Raw genomic sequence first — 12,695 nt, forward strand, 5'->3', positions numbered from 1 at the left:
AATATCCAGAATCTTCCCATGGCTTAAGGACCCAGTATAATCTGGCTTCTCTCCCTCCAACCATATTTTTTTCCCTTCTCTCCTTTATCATTTTCAGGATTGGTTCTGCATAGGGCCCTGTGCTCAGAAGGGTCCCATGTTTGGTTTAACCTTCTGCTGTTAGTTACTTTTATTAACATGGGGTCTCTCTATGCTGCCGAGGCTGGATTCAAACCCCTGGCCTCAAGCAATTCTCCCTCCTCAGCCTCCCCAGTATCTGGGACTGCTGGTGTGTACTACCACACCCAGGCACTGTTGCTGCCTTGAAATTCTGTGTGATTTTTAAACAAGTTTTCACTTGATATTAGTACCTACTAATTATGTAACCAGCCATCCTCAATAATGAGGATGGCTTTGGCTTATCAGCCTTAACTTCTTTTTCTCAAATTTGACAGTGTTTTTCATCTCAGGACTACTGCCAATGATATTATCTTTTGCTGGAAAGATTTTTTCCCTCGGCCATTCTCCAAACTGGTTTTGTTGTTATTATTCAAGTTCAGCTCTATTTTAATGGAATAAGAATAAAGTTTTTATCTATGACATTTAACACTGTATTCCCAGCAGCTAGAATAGTATCTAGCATATAGCATTAAACAAATATCTGCTAAATAAATGAATAAATCCATTTCTTTCTACTATCTGCCATGACACAACTCTAGTTGCCTCATCTGAAAACCCTGCTGTAAGTAACCTCATTGGTCCCCTCTTCTATCAGTCACTGAACTGATCCCTCATCATTTGTTAAAGTTTAAGTTTCTTATATGCAATGCTTATACATTTTTCTTCCAATAATCTCTGCTTTTTGGGTTATGTTACATAAGACATTATAAGATGGCTGAAGTTTCCCACAGTCTAAGAGATTGAAAAATGGTGTTCCAATCCTAGTTATACTACAATAGTTTTTAACATTGGGAAGTGTGTTAGTCCATTTTTATGCTGCTGCTGAAGATGACCTGGGACTGGGCAAATTACAAAAGAAAGAGGTTTAATTGCATTTACAGTTTCACATGGCTGGAGAAGCCTCATGATTATGGAGGAAAACAAGGAGGAGCAAGTCACATCTTACATGGATGGCAGCAGGCAAAGAGAGAGAACTTGTACAAGGAAACTCCACCTTATAAAGCCATCAGACCTCATGAGACTTATTCACTATCACGAGAACAGCACAGGAAAGACCTGTCCCATGATTCAGTTACCTCCCACTGGGTCCCTCCCACAACATGTGAGAATTCAAGATAAGATTTGGGTCGGGACACAGCCAAATCATATTAAGAAGTTTATTTAACTGTTCCAGATTTCAATTTCCTTCTCTATACGATTAAATGAGGAAATGCATGAAAACAATTTAAGAAAGAATAAGTGTATACAAACACCTCAAAATAATTTGGCATTGACTCTTATTAAACGTCTCTTCAGTTATTGTAATCACAGCTTCTGATGTTAGGTGGGCATCTTTACTGACACAAAATTGACACCTAATGTGACATTATACTAAATTGTGTGTTTGGTTAATCACAAAGGATGAAATTATATGGGTGTATGTATGTGTATAAATATATGCCCATAGAACACTTAAAAACAAGATATAAATAGTTCAGTATTAACAAAGCTGTGGGTGTGTTAACAACCTTGTTAATATTGAACTATTTATATCTTGTTTTCAAGTGTTCTATGGACATATATATACAAATAATGTTTAAATTCTAAGAAGTTGAAATATAATTTTGCACCAATATTTCCTGTAATTATACTTGCTGGCTTTCTACTTTTTTCATGAAATTCTATGTCACCCTGAAGTTTCAATATTTCTTATAATTGCAATTATGTTTGTATACCACACAAATATTTCTCTAAGCAAAAATAATATTCTGTAAGGACATTTCTGGATCTTTTCTTGTTTTGATACAGATACACTTTTTCATCACTAAGGAGTAATCAAAAACAAAAAAACAAAAACATCAACTTGGTTTTTTAGCAATGCCTACTGACAAAGATGCCATAACATTTAAAAAAGGAAGCGAAGAGCAGAGTTGAAATGCTAAGAGAGTAGTTTATTGTAAATGCCCAAATCAGAGCAAACAACCAGTGAAAGGTCAACATAACAGCCCATTGATCTGTACAAGCACATTTGCTAAACCTAGTAATAAATTCCCCAAGATCCACAGTAGCAATTCCTGCAAATATTTGTGATATCTTTTTGTTTGAGGCAGCTGGCCAAAAAGTATAGCACAATTTGCTCTTTATCAGTGTTAATCACTATGCCAGTACACTATGGGACCATTATAGAATTTAAACATTCTTATTCCTGCAAATTTAGTTTTACTGAACCCACATTTTGAGCATCTATATGCCAGTCAATAAACAACCTTGGTCCTTTGGAAACAGTCATTAATAATATCGTTAATATATTGTCCCTGTGATTAAGGAGTTCAGTCTATTTGGGGAGAAATTGTAAGACAACAATTGCTGTAAGTATGCAAAGACTGCTACCAGAAAATTTAGATAATTTCTAAGTTTTTCTCTTTATGGTTATGTGGTCATGGGCCTAATAAAAAATAATGTGGAAGGAAATACATTTAAGGGAAGAAAATACATTTGAGGGGGCCTTGAAATGTAAATAGGAGAAAAAAGCAGAAACAGACCTGACCCAAAAGAAGGTAGGACACACTGAGTAAAGAAAAAATAAACAAAGGCACACTATTAAGAAAATGGAAGTCTTGCTTAGGGAATAGCCAGGTTGTGGTAAAGAAATACTTTAGAAATTCCAGGGTCGACGCTATAACCCTTACAATATAGCATTCAATAAAATTAGTAGAAGATAATGAATAAAGATGTGAAAATAACAACAAAACACAAAAGTTCTTAAGACTTCACTATCCAAGCATGAATAATTTCAGTTCTCCTATTGAGCTGATGTTTATTCTCATTCCCAGTTCATCCAATCATTGCTCAAAGCTTACTATCCAAGGTAAAAAAAAAAAAAAAATCTCTTATTTTAAATATGCATGGTGTATCTTTTTGGTTATTGTGAGGGAAGCCATACAAAATATAGGATGTCCAGTGAAATTTGACTTCCGACGAATAACAAATTTTTTTGTTGTGTCTGTGTCTCTAGTTTTGTCTGATCTTTTTCTCTGTTATCCTGCGCGTAATGTTACTTTAAAAAAAATTACTTGTCTGCTTTTAGTAATTTCTGTTATCACAGTTTTCTAAAATTTGATTAAGATATCCTTTGGAGTGGTTTTTTTTGTTTGTTTATTATCATTTACTTTGGATTACTACAGTGCCTAATCTGTGTATCCTATACAATATAACTTTATTTCAAAAACTGTTATTTTTACCTTTAGAAAGCTGGGCATGTTCTATAGATTGTGGGTATCCAGAAAGTACCAGGAAGAAATTAGTATGTATTTTTATCACTCCACCAACTGCTTTCTGTATATTATGAAAATTTATAATTACAAAATCTCAGTGGTCCTTAAACCCCAAAGCACTTTCCACACTAATTGTGGTTGGTGCTTCTCATAATAAAATATAAAAAACCATGAAGATTTTAAAAGTTGAAGACTCACTTCAAAAATAGTTACTTGAATGCTTGGGCATATACATTTAAATGTATAAACATGCTTCTATGCATGTGGGTACACACACACCTATAAGGTAAATATTATGTTTAAAGTTCAGTATGACTTGCTGTAATATAATTTTTAAAAATGTCTTAATATAGTATTGAGGCTCTGCCTCAAGGCTGATCAGTTTTTCTTCATAAACAGCCAGTTAAGTCCATATTCCTGCCCATTTCCCTTTGGGGCTCTCACACTCCAGGCTACTATACACTTGTTCTATTCCCCCCAGGGCCAGGTACCATACAACTAAGTATATTCTTCATTCCCCAGAGCTTGCTGAAATTATTTAAATTAGCCAGTTCTAACCCTGCTTGCCCTGCCTCCCTTTTTCCTTCCTGGGAAGCACACAATAAATGAGTTTGCCCACAGTTGCCCTCCCTCGCCTTGCCTAGACACTGGTTGCTGTGCTTCCGCTGAGTGGCTCTGTGTGGTATGCTACATTCTTTGCAGGGCAGTGTGTGCATTAAAAACTGTACATCTCTTTCTAATTTATCTTTCTTGATCTACATCTGGCTTCACCATACCTCACCTAAGGTAGCCTGGTTAAAACACATGCCAAGTGTTCTTTGTCCTAGGCCAGGACCTATTATAACCAGGTAAATGATCAAACTCGCAAGGCTTGATCTAATTTTAATAAAACACTACCAAAAACCTCATTTCGTGTACTTATACTATTTTTTACTTACTGCATTTTCACCCTACATATTAATTATGAGGGTACTTGGAATGAAGGTAACTATGGTCCTATAATTTCTTTATTGGAAGGAGAAGTAATTATCTTTTAAAATAGTCTGTGAAGAACACATTTTAGTATGGATCCATTATGAATGCAGTCTAGTTTTGTATGTAGAAAGGGATTGAATCTAGTTTTCTAAGTGGAAAGGGATTTAAATCAGAAAGTTAGAGGCTTAAAAAACTTTCGGAAGGACAGAGGGGTTGAAGATAAAAGAGTAAGAAAGGTAAAGCAAGTAACATCTAGCATTCAGGAATTTAGAAATGGTAGAAACTACTTCTGATGAACTCAACTGTCTGTAGCACCAAAATGGATGATTTGCCAGAGGATACTCAAAGCTACTTGCAAAAAAAAATTCTTTCATGATGTCTGCTGAAGCCTTCACATGCTTGCCAATGCCACATCAGGCTTGTTTTGTATCTTTCAAATCTTGTAAGGAATGGCTTTACTTGGCAATTTTCAATTTGAAATTCTGCTAGCAGGGTTTGTAAAGTGTTAGTTTACACACTGGTTAGTTTCCTAGCATCCCAGCCCTGTGATAGGAGAACACTGGCAAAGACAATCTGGCCTGCTACCTCATTCACTATCAAGCATCCATCCCCAGTTTCTTGTCAATATTCAATTTAAAAGAACAATGTCAACTGGAGTGGTGTTCTTTATAAGCAGGTGAAATTATGCCTTATGCAAACTAAGATATATTCTCTGAAAAAGGAGAGACCGTAACATAATCACTGTTTTCACCCGAGTATGTTGTTTATTTTACCCCCTTTTCAGTCAGAAACCTCCTTTGATTTACTAGAAGGTATTATTTGTAAGTACCACTAACACACCTTATAGAAAATAGCAGGGGGAAGAAAAAAAATTGATATTATAGAAATGTATGCCTAAAAACATAGAAGAAAATATGCTCAGTTACTATAGACCTTGTTTGAAGTTGTTAATGCAGCCATGATTGTTTGTGACTAAAATTGCTTTTCTCGGCCAGGAACAGTGGCTCATACCTGTAATCCCAGCACTTTGGGAGGCTCAGGTGGGTGGAACACTTGAGGTCAGGAGTTTGAGACCAGCCTGGCCAACATGGTAAAACCCCTTCTCCACTAAAAATGCAAAAATTAGCTGGGCGTGGTGGTGCATGCCTGTAATCCCAGCTACTTGGGAAGCTGAGGCAGGAGAATCGTTTGAACCTGGGAGGCAGAGGTTGCAGTGAGCAGAGATTCTGCCACTGAACTCCAGCCTGGGCGATTGAGTAAGACTCCATCTCAAAAAAAAAATTTTGCTTTTGTCTACAGTCCTCAGCTAATTTGTTATTTTAAAAAATGACCACAAACCTAATGTTTCAAGGGTCTGATTTATTAAGGCCTGGATTCCTAATAGTCTTTCATTAATTACTACCTCCATTACTTCCATTACTACTGACTATGAGAAAAGGAAAAGGTGCTCTCCCTGGATTCCAGACATTTTCCTCATCCTCATTATGAAGCACTGCCCCTACTTTAATACTCCAAAGCAAAGCAGTAGTCCCCAACCTTTTGGGTACCAGGAATCGGTTTCATGGAAGATAATTTTTCCACAGAGAGCGTTGCAGGGGGATGGGTGGGGATGTTTTCAGGATGAAACTAATCCACTTCAGATCATCAGGCATTAGAATTAGATTCTCATCAAAGTGTGCAACCTAGATCTCTTGCATGCACAGTTCACACCAGGGTTCCCGCTCCTATGAGAATCTAATGCCACTGCTGATGTGACAGGAGGTGGAGCTCAGGTAGTAATGCTCACTAGTGGCTGCTCACTTCCTGCTGTATGACCTGGTTCCTAACAGGCCATAGACTGATACCGGTCCATGGCCAGGGGGTTGGGGATCCCTGCCCCAAAGGACACAGTGTCTTGCCAATTGTTTCAGTGTCCCAGAGAGACCAAATGAACTAGTTATCGGTCTCAAATTCCTATTCAGTAGAAATAGAATGATTCTATTTTGCAGAATGATGAAAGCAATTCTCTGCTGGCAACAGGAATGCACAAGTCAACAGTCAAGGATGGGAGGAAAAATGTTTGCAATTGTGTTATTGGGCAGTAATGTAAGTGATTAGTCAAACTTCACTAATTCCTGGACCTGTACAATATATTGATTACTGTTCAAAATGCTGCACATCTTGAAGCATAGCATTGCAAACTTTCACATTGTCTCCCTCCTGGTCTGTCAGCAAGACTTCAGTATTCCACCATTCTCACCATTTCTCAGTGATCTGAAATGTAGTAATATCTGTGAACTTTATTGGTGTATGCATATTGTCTCAATATTTGGTGGTAAAATACATTCTTAATCACAATCAAAGATATAATTTAAACCATGATAGTGAGTAAGGCACTTTGTAAGATTAGATTTTGCTGTTTAGCAAAACTGTATCTGACAGTCAAGAAAACCAAATTCATATCCAGGATAATTGCCAGTTCTAGTGACAAAACTGTTGTCATTATCATCATCACAGAAAGGGAAAAATGTAATTGACTTGCCACTAGGAGACTTAAAAAAAAAATCCTACTAAATGTTGCCATATTGGATTAAGCATTGGTCTCTGATGCTGCCATGTTGGAACTCAGCAGTAGCAATAACCAGATCTGCCTAATGAAAGGAAGTCCATGTTGACAAGTCAATGCTCATTATTTCTGCAACTGTGATCACTTTTTTCTTAAGTCTATTGAATAAGATCTGTTTAACTAGAAAAAGAATGGAAGGATATCCATATGCCAAGATATCTTGTTCATCTTATTAATGAGGATCTTCTATATTTGTGCCCTTTCCCAGTGGTCAAACCATACTCCTTATTCCGGAATGGGACTATAATGTTATACCAGTACCCTTCCATTTGCTGCCAGTGTGTGTGAACTGAGCTTTTGTTATTCAAACAGCTAGTCATAGAAATAGTTTCATGAAACTATATGAGTGGATTGACAGAAAAATGAGTGAATGTAGCAGGAATAGACACGATTTAGTCTAAAACACCTGCTCATATAAATTACTCTCACTTCTGGGACATTTTGAATCTCTCATATATACAACTTCCAGTTATGGATGGAGTACTGCAAAACAACTTTATGGCTTGGTGGGTTAGATAATACTATTTCATTTTGGTAACTCAAGTTACATGGTCACTTGCATTTTATGGTCAACTTTCATTCCCTGTTATGTCCTAGTAGCAAAGCAGGACGTGTTTCACAAATAGAAAATTGAAGAAGTCATCAGTGTCTGAACTTGAGCTATTTAGTCTCCAATTTTGTCAACATAGAGAATGAAGCCATTCAGGGATGAACTTAACCTTGTCCAGGCTCATAATGTATAAAAGTGGTATATAAATCCAGAATGCTGACATATTATCTATGTGATTTCAGCAAGTGACCATGGTTAATATGTTACTTCTTATAGTCTAATCCTTTGAAAATTTAGTCTATATAAACTTGCATCGCAACTCCATTTTAACTAGAATGTTTACTCAGAATATTCTGTTCTTTAAGCTATTTTAGATAACACATTTTAAAACTGTATATAGATAATATAGTTCTACCAAGTGACATTCTTTCATTAATTGCTTAAGTTCTTTAGAAATGTAACTTATGAGATTTTTTAAAAGATCTTAAACATGAATAAAAAGGTAGGACAACAACTTGGAGCCTTTTCTCTTACAAGGTCAAGGCTCTAGAAACAACCTTTCTAATCCTAGAATAGTCTTTGGTCTGCACATGTTTACAAATGCAAATAAAAGCAGAGAGCACAGTTAATTCTGTACTCCTTACATAGCATAAGCTTATATTTGTATAGGCCATTTCTTATGTAGTAAACTTATTTCCTTCTGCAGATTCTACTTTCATGTTTTTTCAGTCCAATCCTAGTGTGAAGATGGTTGAATAAAACTATCATTTATCTATACACACAAAAATACTTATTTTTAGAAGAAGGCATGGCTTTGCTTCACACTGGGCAAAGAGCAAGCGTTGTGAATCTGACAGGGACTTGCCTAAATGTCCCTAGAGCATCTGATATGCCCCAAATATTTAGGACACTATTTAATCAGCTGGGTCATAAATACCAAGTGGCAAAACAGCTTGCTCCTACAAACTAGAACAGCTGTAGATCTTTATCTGGCTTGTGGCATCATTTAAAACTTGCAACCCTACTATTTAATCAATCAAAGCAGCACATACATAGGAATTATATGTTCCCTCTATAATCTAGAATCTTACTAAAAATGTGCCCATGTCTTAGTAGTAGGTAGTGTAATATTTTAAGTACCTATTATTTTATTTTATTGTGGTTTTATATGTATACACACTAAAAATTACCATTTTAACCATTTTTAGTGTACAAGTCTATAGCATCAGTTATACTCACAATATTTTGCAACCATCACAACTATCTCTTATTAAATATTTTTCAACACCCCAAACAAACTCTGTACTAATTAAACAATAACTCCTCACTCTGCTTCCCCTAGCTGCTGATAAACTCTAATCTACTCTTTGTATGAATTGGTCTATTCTAGATATTTCACAAAAGTATTATCATACAATATTTATTCTTTTGTGTCTGCCTTATTTTATGCAGCATGTTTCCAAGATGGATCCATGTTATAGTATGCATCAGAATTTCATTTATTTTTATGATTGAATATTATTCCATTGTGTGTATATAACTCATTTTGTTTATCCATTCATCTGTTGATGGACACAAGTTGCTTCCACCTTTGGGCCATTATGAGTAATGCTGCAGTGTACACCAGCACACAGGTAAATGTTTGAATCTCTGCTTTCTATTATTTTGATCATATACATAGGCTAGGAGTTGAATTGCTGGGTCATATTTATAGCATATTATCTTTCCTAGGGAATGTTCCATGTGCACTGAGGAGAAAGCATATTCTGCTGTTGTTGACTAGAGTGTTTTATGTCTGTTAGGCTTACTTGATTTATAGTATTGTTTAAGTCCTCTATTTCCTTACTAATTTTCTGTCCAGATGATCTGTCCATTATGGAAAGTATTGAAGTCTCTATTATCATAGAGCTGACTTTTCTCTCTTCAATTCTGTCAGTGTTTGCATCATGCATTTTGTGGCTATGTTTGGTGTATGTATGACCATAATTGTTACAGCTTCTTGATTTGATCCCTTTATCAATATGAAATGTCCTTTGTCTCTTATGACACTTCTTGACTTAAAATCTATGTTTGTGGTACCAGTATAGCCACTCTACCTCTCTTGGTTACTATTTGCATGGGTTATCTTTTTCTGTACTTTTGCTTTTAACCAATATTTGTCTTTTGATCTAAGGTGAGTCTTCTACAGTATACCACTGGATGATGTTCTCTGTTCTAAGCTTTGCCTTTTGATTGAAGAGTTTAATCCACTGTCATTTCAAGTGATTACTAATGAGGAAAGAATTACTTCTGCCATTTTGCTATTTGTTTTATCTATATTTTATATCTTTTTGGCCATTTTCCCCATTACTGCTTTCCTTTGTATTTAGTGTATTTTTTTGTAATGACCCATTTTGGTTCCCTTCTCATTTTCTTATATGTACATTTTTATTACAATGTAGGTTGGTATCAAATTTGATTCCATAGCCTATAAAACTTGATCCAGTAAAGCTACATCTTCCCTTTTATATTGTTTTTGTCACAAATTACCGCTTTTTATATTGTTTGCTCAATAAACTTAGAATTATAATTTTATGCATTTTTGTTTAAATCTGTATAGGAAATTAAAAAGTAGAGCTACAAATAAAAAATAGAAAACACTGGATTTTATATTTTCCCATGTAGTTATCTTTACTGAAGATATTATTTCTTTATACAGCTTTGGGTTGCTATCTAGTGTCCTTTCATTTTCAACAATGTAATATGTTGTTGATAATGTATATATCCATATGTATCCATGTCCTAGAGTGATAAGCACAGGGTATCAGCTCAGTGAATTTTTTAATATAATCAGTTGAGCTAAAAAAAAAAAAAGAAAGAAAGAAAGAAAAGAACTTTACTAACTTTACTTATCCATCATGTTTATAAGCCACCATGCTGACTGATCACAATTTTGATCTATGAGAATTTGCAATGCATTTCTTTCTCTTGATGTACAATAATCCAACTAGTAGCTACAGATCATTGTTTAAAAACCTAGGAGAGGCCGGGCGCGGCGGCTCAAGCCTGTAATCCCAGCACTTTGGGAGGCCAAGGCGGGCGGATCACGAGATCAGGAGATTGAGATCATCCTGGCTCACACGGTGAAACCTCGTCTCTACTAAAAATATAAAAAAATTAGCCGGGGGTGGTGGCGGGCGCCTGTAGTCCCAGCTACTTAGGAGGCTGAGGCAGGAGGATGGCGTGAACCTGGGAGGTGGAGCTTGCAGTGAGCCGAGCCTGGGCAAAAGAGCGAGACTCCATCTTAAAAAAAAAAAAAAAAAAAAAAAACCACCTAGGAGAATATTTATGGTAAGTATTTATTAAAGTCTTTTTAAGATCTCCCTTTAGGGATACAAGTATCCTCTTTATTAAGGAGCTTTAAATCTGCTCACTGTTTTAGTTCTAGAAATTGGATTGATACTATGCTCTATTTTGGGGTGGATGAATTATCTTTTCTAAGAGGTAGAGAAATTATTTTTTTAAGCTCAATCACAGATCAAGTAAGTATTTAGACGACTATTTATTTCAGCAATAGGAAAACTATGGCTTATTTAGCCTCACCAAACACTACGCACAGGTCACATAAATTTGGTTATACCTCCAGATCTACTATCCAATGTAATTACCATCTGTACCATGTCTCTGATGTTTAACAGCTATGATTTAACTGCTGCCACTCTGGATCACCATTTTTATAAATTAAATTCAGGATTTTGCCAAAGTTTCTACTCTGATTGCTGAACTGCCGCAGACAGCCACTACAAAGCATTTTAATGATGCTAGAGATCTCAATACTAAGTATTACAATATCTGGATGAAGAAAATGTCCTCTACATATTTCTTCCAGCAATGATGTATGACAAAATGCACAGAGTATTGTCAATTAAAAATACTCACCTGAGCATTGGTTGCCAGTACTGTGGACATTGTTGATCGCCACAAAGCTGACTTGTCTTCATCCCTTCCAGATGTTAAACTGATAAAAAAAAATTAAAAATTTTAATTTAATTTGGTACATAGTAGTTGTATACATTTATAGGGTACACAAGATGTTTTGACACAGGCATGCAATGCATAATATTCAGCTCATAGAGAATGGGGTATTCATCCCCTTAACTATTCATTCTCTGTGTTACAAACAATTCTATTATATTCTTAGTTATTTTACAATGTACAATTAAATTATTATTGACTATAGCCACCCTGTTGTGCTATCAAATAGTAGCTCTTATTCATTCTATTTTTTTTGTACCCATTGACCATCCATCTACACGCCCACCTCAATGCTCCCACTATACTTCCCAGACCTGGTAACCATTGTTCAACTCTCTATCTCTACGAGTTCAATTGTTTCGATTTTTAGATCCCCAACATAAGTGAGAAGATGAGATGTTTGTCTTTCTATGCCTGGTTTATTTCACTTAAAAAAATGACCTCCACCTCTATTCATGTTGTTGCAAATGAAAGGATCTCGTTCTTTTTTATGGCTGAATAGTAATCCATTGTGCATAAGTAACAAGTTTTCCTTATCCATTCATCTATTGATGGATATTTAGGTTGCTTCCGAATCTTGGCTATTGTGAACAAAGCTGCAACAAACATGAGAATGCAGCCATCTCCTTGACATACTGATTTTCTTTTCTTTGGGTACATATCCAGCAGTGGGATTGCTGGATTATATGATAGCTCTATTTTTAGTATTTTGAGGAACCTCCACACTGTTCTCCATAGCGGTTGTACCAATTTACATTCTCATCAACAGAGTAAGAGGGTTTCCTTTTCTCCACGGCCTTGTCAGCATTTGTTATTGCCTGTCTTTTGGATATAAGCCATTTTAACTGGAGTGAGATATTTCATTATAGCTTTTATTTGCATTTCAGTGATGTTGAGCACCTATTCATATATCTATTTGCCATTTGTATGTTTTCTTTTGAGAAATGTCTATTCAAATATTTAGCCCATTTTTTTGATCGGATTACTAGATTTTTTTCCTATAGAGTTCTTTGAGCTCCTTATATATTTTGGTTATTATATATTCCTTGTCAGATGGGTAGTTTCCAAATATTTTCTTCCATTTTGTGGGTTGTCTCTTGGCTTTCTTCATAGTTTCCTTCACTGTGCAAAAGCTTTT

General features: G+C 35.7%; 1 long non-coding RNA gene across 1 annotated transcript in view; it reads right to left on the reverse strand.

The window, feature by feature from the left end:
* Positions 1-11,658, reverse strand: part of LOC134731204 (uncharacterized) — a 174,339-nt gene extending 162,681 nt beyond the window's left edge. Inside the window, exon 1 of the long non-coding RNA XR_010113382.1 lies at positions 11,462-11,658. This is a non-coding gene — a long non-coding RNA (uncharacterized LOC134731204). The remainder of the gene's footprint in view (positions 1-11,461) is intronic.
* Between the last annotated feature and the right edge of the window lie 1,037 nt (positions 11,659-12,695).

The sequence above is a fragment of the Pan paniscus genome, chromosome 9 (genome assembly GCF_029289425.2).
Source record: "Pan paniscus chromosome 9, NHGRI_mPanPan1-v2.0_pri, whole genome shotgun sequence".
Lineage (NCBI taxonomy): Eukaryota > Metazoa > Chordata > Mammalia > Primates > Hominidae > Pan > Pan paniscus.